General features: G+C 53.0%; 2 pseudogenes; both read left to right on the top strand.

Moving 5' to 3' along the window:
* The first annotated feature begins 2,847 nt into the window (after positions 1–2,847).
* Positions 2,848–2,964, top strand: LOC137329745 (U2 spliceosomal RNA; annotated as a pseudogene).
* A 967-nt stretch (positions 2,965–3,931) lies between these two features.
* Positions 3,932–4,048, top strand: LOC137329868 (U2 spliceosomal RNA; annotated as a pseudogene).
* Positions 4,049–7,500: the final 3,452 nt, after the last annotated feature.

Here is a 7,500-nt window from a genome sequence, read left to right as displayed (position 1 = left end):
CACCAATCCCCTTGCCTGCCTCCCACAAATTCCACCAGCGAGGCAAAGTGAAAATCAACCCCCAAAAAACGCACTCCACACCGGCCATCGCCCGCTATACACCCCCCCTGGGGCGAATATTAAGCCCGAGAACACCGACTGTAACCAACCGCAGTGAAAAGTTGAAGTGGCAACTCATTAACCAGATTTACACTTGGCAACTCATAAACCAAATGAACAAAAAATCTGGTTAATGAGTTGCCCAAAATAAATCTGGTTAATGAGTTGCCACTTCAACTTTTCACTGCGGTTGGTTACAGTCGGTGTTCTCGGGCTTAATATTCACCCCGGGGGGGGGGGGGTGGGTGATTCTGGGGGTAGTGTCCGGGAGGGTGAGCCTTTTATTCGGCAGGAGGCGTGTGGGGAAATCATCAACCTGTCAGACGATGAGTTGTCACAAACGCCATTGCTTAATGAAAGCTGCGCTCCCGAACTGGACTGACTGTCTGACTGTCTGTCTGTCCGTTTGTCAAGGGGAGGAAAAGGCGGTGGTGGTGGTGAGGGTGGAGCTTTACGCTCAGGAGGGGAGACTTTCCTTCATGCCAATTAATCTGCAGCAGAAAGTCATCCCCCCCCGACTGGGATTCGAAGCCCGGTCCTGACCACGAGACCACCGGGGAGAGCTGCCTCAAGTCCCTGAGGGACCTGGACACGAGGCCGAGGACACACGCACGCCTGCTGCACTGGCAGCAGCGACCAGCAGGGGGCTGACCGGCTGATCCTTCCCTTTCACAGGCAGGCTTTTGGCCCTCGATTAAACGACAAAGGTGTTCAGAAGGAAGTCCTGGGGGGGAGGGAGGGAGGCAGGGAAATCAGCACAAAGCAGGTCCCCTGGAATCTCACACCTGCGTCCCAGAAAACAGGTCTCCTGGTCAAAGCAGTCCTGCCCCGTCCTGCCATTAACGTGACAATGGACAGGGCCCCGGCAGCTTGAGACACATCTTTTTTTCAATATGCAAGTTCTTTTTAAAAAGGTTTCCTTCCACAGCAGCTCTGAGTAAGAGTGAGAGAGAGAGAGAGAGAGAGAGAGAGACTGACTGACACTGACACTGACACACACACACACACACACACACACACACACACACACACACACCGTCTCCCATCCGATTGGTGGACTATGGGATTGAAAATCGAACTTTGAGTTTCAATGCAGGGGGGAGAGCGCGAACGCAGCCCCTCCCAACTACCACACGCGCGTTGTTGTTGTTGTAATATAGAACTGCAAGTTGCCGTTGTCGTGGTCGTTTCGAATCAGCACAAAGTAGGTGCCTCCCTGGAATGTCACACCTGCGTCCCAGAAAACAGGTCTCCCGGTCAAAGCAGTCCCGCCCCCGCCCTGGGATTAACATGACAACGGACAGGGCCCAGTCAGGGAGCAGCTTGAGAGACACCTTTCAATAGGCACTTCTGAAACATTAACGCCTTGTTTCTTCCGACAGTTTAACCAGCGATTAACATGACAACGGACAGGGCCCAGTCAGGGAGCAGCTTGAGAGACGTCTTTCAATAGGCGCTTCTGAAACATTAACGCCTTGTTTCTTTCGACAGTTTAACCAGCCTTTAACACGCCTTGTGTTTTTATTTCCCATTTCCAGCCAGCCAGCCAGCCAGCCGAGCCGAGCCAGCATCTGCAGTATTTTTTTTGATTGGTCTTGCCTGCCGTGGAATGAATGTTTCAACACGAGCTGCTGATTGTCAGCACCTCACCTCTTTCTCAATTGGCCGTTGCAATCTCACTCACTCGCTGTGAGACACGCCACGTCACTAGTTTTACTCAAAGAGGTTTCCTTCCACGGCAGTTCGTTAGTGACTGAGACTGACTGACGGAGGTCCGTTGAGACACAACCCTCCCCCATCTGATTGGTGGCCTACTGGCAAATTTACCAATCTGTCAAGCAATCCTGGCAAGAAAGGAAAAAACGGCAACTTCTTTAAACTCATCCACTGTTGCAATTAGAAACGGTGGCAAAAAATGTGGCCAGAGTGGGAGAGAACGGCAGTGCTTCGAGACTGCTTTCAACACCGGCAGCCAGAGAACAAAGAGGGAGGGCAAACAGGACCCGAGATCAATTCGCATCGAGCGCGGTATCGCTTCTCGGCCTTTTGGCTAAGATCGAGCGTGTTCCTTTTCGGGCTTATTTGGATCTGAGCGGACTGGAACGCTGGCCGCGACCTCGTGCGCTCGCAAAGTGCGGACTTTGCTGTGATTGGTCGTTTGTGTGCTGGCTCCGCCCCTAAATTTGCATAAGGACCAAATCAACACTGCAATGGCAGGGAAGGGTTCCTGGTGAAAGCAGTCCTGCCACTGACATGACAATGGACAGGGCCCGGCAGCTTGAGACACATCTTTCTTTCAATAAGCAAGTTCTTTTTAAAAAAGTTTCCTTCCACAGCAGCTCTGAGTGTGAGAGAGAGAGAGAGAGAGAGACACTGACTGACTGATACTGATACTGACACCGACACACACACACACATATTATTTATTATTATTTTAAACGACAAAGGTGTTCAGAAGGAAGTCCTGGGGGGAAGGCAGGCAGGGAGGGACGGACACAGGGAAGTCCGCACAAAACAGGTCCCCTGGAACCTCTGACCCAGAAAAACGGGTTCCTGGTGAAAGCAGTCCTGCCATTAACATGACAATGGACAGGGCCCGGCAGCTTGAGACACATCTTTCTTTCAATAAGCAAGTTCTTTTTTAAAAAGTTTCCTTCCACAGCAGCTCTGAGTGAGAGAGAGAGAGAGAGAGAGACACTGACTGACTGACTGATACTGACACCGACACACACACACACACACACACATATTATTTATTAATATTTTTAATTGATTTTTAGAACAGGGAGATGGAATAGGGGCTTGCTCCGTCCACTCCACGCATCGACCCAGTATTGCAGTGTTTCTGGGAACGGTGCAGCTCCCCGTGGGGAGATATTCAAAAGGAAAAACAGCTCTTTCCCAGTGTCTCTGTGTGTGTGTGTGTGTGTGTGTGTGTATTATTACTGAGAATAAAGCTGATATCTCTCTCTCTCTCTCTCTCTCTCACTCAGAGCTGCTGTGGAAGGAAACCTTTTTAAAAAGAACTTTCTCAGCTCAGTGGTATTTTTTTCTTCTCCAAGGCTGAGTGCCGCTCGCACGTAGCGATATAATTCAAAGTGCAAAATAACTTGGCGTCGTTGACTTGAAACAAGCAGGGTCTGCTTCCAAATGAAAGCTGCGCTCCCGAACTGGACTGACTGTCTGTCTGTCTGTCTGTCTGTTTGTCAAGGGGTGGAAAAGGCGGCGGTGGTGGTGAGGGTGGAGCATTACGCACAGGAGGGGAGACTTTCTTTCAGAGGTGCCAATTAATCTGCAGCAGAAAGTCATCCCCCCCGACCGGGATTCGAAGCCCGGTCCTGACCACGAGACCACCGGGGAGAGCTGCCTCAAGTCCCTGAGGGACCTGGACACGAGGCCGAATACACACGCACGCCTGCTGCACTGGCAGCAGCGACCAGCAGGGGGCTGACCGGCTGATCCTTCCCTTTCACAGGCAGGCTTTTGGCCCTCGCTCAAACGACAAAGGTGTTCAGAAGGAAGTCCTGGGGGGAAGGCAGGCAGGGAGGGACGGACACAGGGAAGTCCGCACAAAACAGGTCCCCTGGAACCTCTGACCCAGAAAACCGGGTTCCTGGTGAAAGCAGTCCTGCCATTGACAGGAGAATGGACAGGGCCCGGCAGCTTGAGACACATCTTTCTTTCAATAAGCAAGTTCTTTTTAAAAAAGTTTCCTTCCACAGCAGCTCTGAGTGAGAGAGAGAGAGAGAGAGAGAGAGAGACACTGACTGACTGACTGATACTGACACCGACACACACACACACACACACACACACACACACACACACACATATTATTTATTATTATTTTTAATTAATTTTTGGAACAGGGAGATGGACTAGGGGCTTGCTCTGTCCACTCCACGCATCGACCCAGTATTGCAGTGTTTCTGGGAACGGTGCAGCTCCCCGTGGGGAGATATTCAAAAGGAAAAACAGCTCTTTCCCAGTGTCTGTGTGTGTGTGTGTGTGTGTGTGTTTTATTACTGAGAATAAAGCTGATATCTCTCTCTCTCTCTCTCTCTCTCTCTTACACTCAGAGCTGCTGTGGAAGGAAACCGTTTTAAAAAGACCTTTCTCAGCTCAGTGGTATTTTTTTCTTCTCCAAGGCTGAGTGCCGCTCGCACGTAGCGATATAATTCAAAGTGCAAAATAACTTGGCGTCGTTGACTTTAAACAAGCAGGGTCTGCTTCCAAATGAAAGCTGCGCTCCCGAACTGGACTGACTGACTGTCTGTCTGTCTGTCTGTTTGTCAAGGGGTGGAAAAGGTGGCGGTGGTGGTGAGGGTGGAGCTTTACGCTCAGGAGGGGAGACTTTCTTTCAGAGGTGCCAATTAATCTGCAGCAGAAAGCCATCCCCCCCGACCGGGATTCGAAGCCCGGTCCTGACCACGAGACCACCGGGGAGAGATGCCTCAAGTCCCTGAGGGACCTGGACACGAGGCCGAATACACACGCACGCCTGCTGCACTGGCAGCAGCGACCAACAGGGGGCTGACCGGCTGATCCTTCCCTTTCACAGGCAGGCTTTTGGCCCTCGCTGAAACGACAAAGGTGTTCAGAAGGAAGTCCTGGGGGGAAGGCAGGCAGGGAGGGACGGACACAGGGAAGTCCGCACAAAACAGGTCCCCTGGAACCTCTGACCCACAAAACCGGGTTCCTGGTGAAAGCAGTCCTGCCATTGACAGGACAATGGACAGGACCCGGCAGCTTGAGACACATCTTTCTTTCAATAAGCAAGTTCTTTTTAAAAAAGTTTCCTTCCACAGCAGCTCTGAGTGAGAGAGAGAGAGAGAGAGAGAGAGAGAGAGAGACACTGACTCACTGACTGACACCGACACACACACACACACACACACATATTATTTATTATTATTTTAAACGACAAAGGTGTTCAGAAGGAAGTCCTGGGGGGAAGGCAGGCAGGGAGGGACGGACACAGGGAAGTCCGCACAAAACAGGTCCCCTGGAACCTCTGACCCAGAAAACCGGGTTCCTGGTGAAAGCAGTCCTGCCATTGACATGACAATGGACAGGGCCCGGCAGCTTGAGACACATCTTTCTTTCAATAAGCAAGTTCTTTTTAAAAAAGTTTCCTTCCACAGCAGCTCTGAGTGAGAGAGAGAGAGAGAGAGAGAGAGAGAGACTGACTGACTGACTGATACTGACACCGACACACACACACACACACACATATTATTTATTATTATTTTAAACGACAAAGGTGTTCAGAAGGAAGTCCTGGGGGGAAGGCAGGCAGGGAGGGACGGACACAGGGAAGTCCGCACAAAACAGGTCCCCTGGAACCTCTGACCCAGAAAACCGGGTTCCTGGTGAAAGCAGTCCTGCCCCGCCCTGCCATTAACATGACAATGGACAGGGCCCGGACCAGGCGCAGCGGACGGTAGCGAGCAGTCGGAGGGTGAAAATCCGCCAGTGGGTGAAAAGGAGAGCCGTGCGGTGAGAGGAGGCGGAAAGCGGTTCGCAGACTTTCGCTGTACCTCCGGCGGGCAGCGCCGCACCTCCGAGCGCTCGGTACCGTCCGCTGCGCCTCGTCCTGCCGCACGCGACGAGCCGTCCCCGGAGGAAATCGGCCTCGGCCTTCCTGAGATATCAGTCTCCAGGTGGGACAGAAAAACCGGGGGCCCCCGGCTCGCTTTCGGCGGCCCGCTAGTCGACTTCCCGTCGTGCGAACGCGATCCTTCCGGTACCTTTCGGTGCCCCTTGCCCGACTCTAGCTCCGGTGGTAAAGCGGAGTCGGTCGGTCTGACGGCCGCCGAGTTAGCAGGCGGAAAGCGGTTTGCAGCCTTTCGCTGTACCTCCGGCGGGCAGCGCCGCACCTCCGAGCGCTCGGTACCGTCCGCTGCGCCTCGTCCTGCCGCACGCGACGAGCCGTCCCCGGAGGAAATCGGCCTCGGCCCTCCTGAGATATCAACCTCCATACGGGCGTCACAAATCAGTGGACATGGTCAGCTGCAAAGCAGTGTCATTACAACCTTTCATAAACGACAGGGCAGCACTGCACTGCACCGCACTGCACTGCACCCCACACTACATCACACTTGCCTGCCTGCCTGCCTGCCTGCCTGCCGGCCTGCCGCTGCCTACTCTCACCAGCGGACCAAAGTGAGGATAACACCCCGAAGCAAGCATCTCCCTTGCCGCCCACCAGCCCACACCAATCCCCTTGCCTGCCTCCCACAAATTCCACCAGCGAGGCAAAGTGAAAATCAACCCCCAAAAAACGCACTCCACACCGGCCATCGCCCGCTATACACCCCCCCTGGGGCGAATATTAAGCCCGAGAACACCGACTGTAACCAACCGCAGTGAAAAGTTGAAGTGGCAACTCATTAACCAGATTTACACTTGGCAACTCATAAACCAAATGAACAAAAAATCTGGTTAATGAGTTGCCCAAAATAAATCTGGTTAATGAGTTGCCACTTCAACTTTTCACTGCGGTTGGTTACAGTCGGTGTTCTCGGGCTTAATATTCACCCCGGGGGGGGGGGGGTGGGTGATTCTGGGGGTAGTGTCCGGGAGGGTGAGCCTTTTATTCGGCAGGAGGCGTGTGGGGAAATCATCAACCTGTCAGACGATGAGTTGTCACAAACGCCATTGCTTAATGAAAGCTGCGCTCCCGAACTGGACTGACTGTCTGACTGTCTGTCTGTCCGTTTGTCAAGGGGAGGAAAAGGCGGTGGTGGTGGTGAGGGTGGAGCTTTACGCTCAGGAGGGGAGACTTTCCTTCATGCCAATTAATCTGCAGCAGAAAGTCATCCCCCCCCGACTGGGATTCGAAGCCCGGTCCTGACCACGAGACCACCGGGGAGAGCTGCCTCAAGTCCCTGAGGGACCTGGACACGAGGCCGAGGACACACGCACGCCTGCTGCACTGGCAGCAGCGACCAGCAGGGGGCTGACCGGCTGATCCTTCCCTTTCACAGGCAGGCTTTTGGCCCTCGATTAAACGACAAAGGTGTTCAGAAGGAAGTCCTGGGGGGGAGGGAGGGAGGCAGGGAAATCAGCACAAAGCAGGTCCCCTGGAATCTCACACCTGCGTCCCAGAAAACAGGTCTCCTGGTCAAAGCAGTCCTGCCCCGTCCTGCCATTAACGTGACAATGGACAGGGCCCCGGCAGCTTGAGACACATCTTTTTTTCAATATGCAAGTTCTTTTTAAAAAGGTTTCCTTCCACAGCAGCTCTGAGTAAGAGTGAGAGAGAGAGAGAGAGAGAGAGAGACACTGACTGACACTGACACTGACACTGACACACACACACACACACACACACACACACACACCGTCTCCCATCCGATTGGTGGACTATGGGATTGAAAATCGAACTTTGAGTTTCAA

This window comes from Heptranchias perlo, chromosome 12 (assembly GCF_035084215.1).
Source record: "Heptranchias perlo isolate sHepPer1 chromosome 12, sHepPer1.hap1, whole genome shotgun sequence".
Taxonomy (NCBI): Eukaryota; Metazoa; Chordata; class Chondrichthyes; order Hexanchiformes; family Hexanchidae; genus Heptranchias; species Heptranchias perlo.
This window is presented reverse-complemented; position numbering and strand designations above follow the sequence as displayed.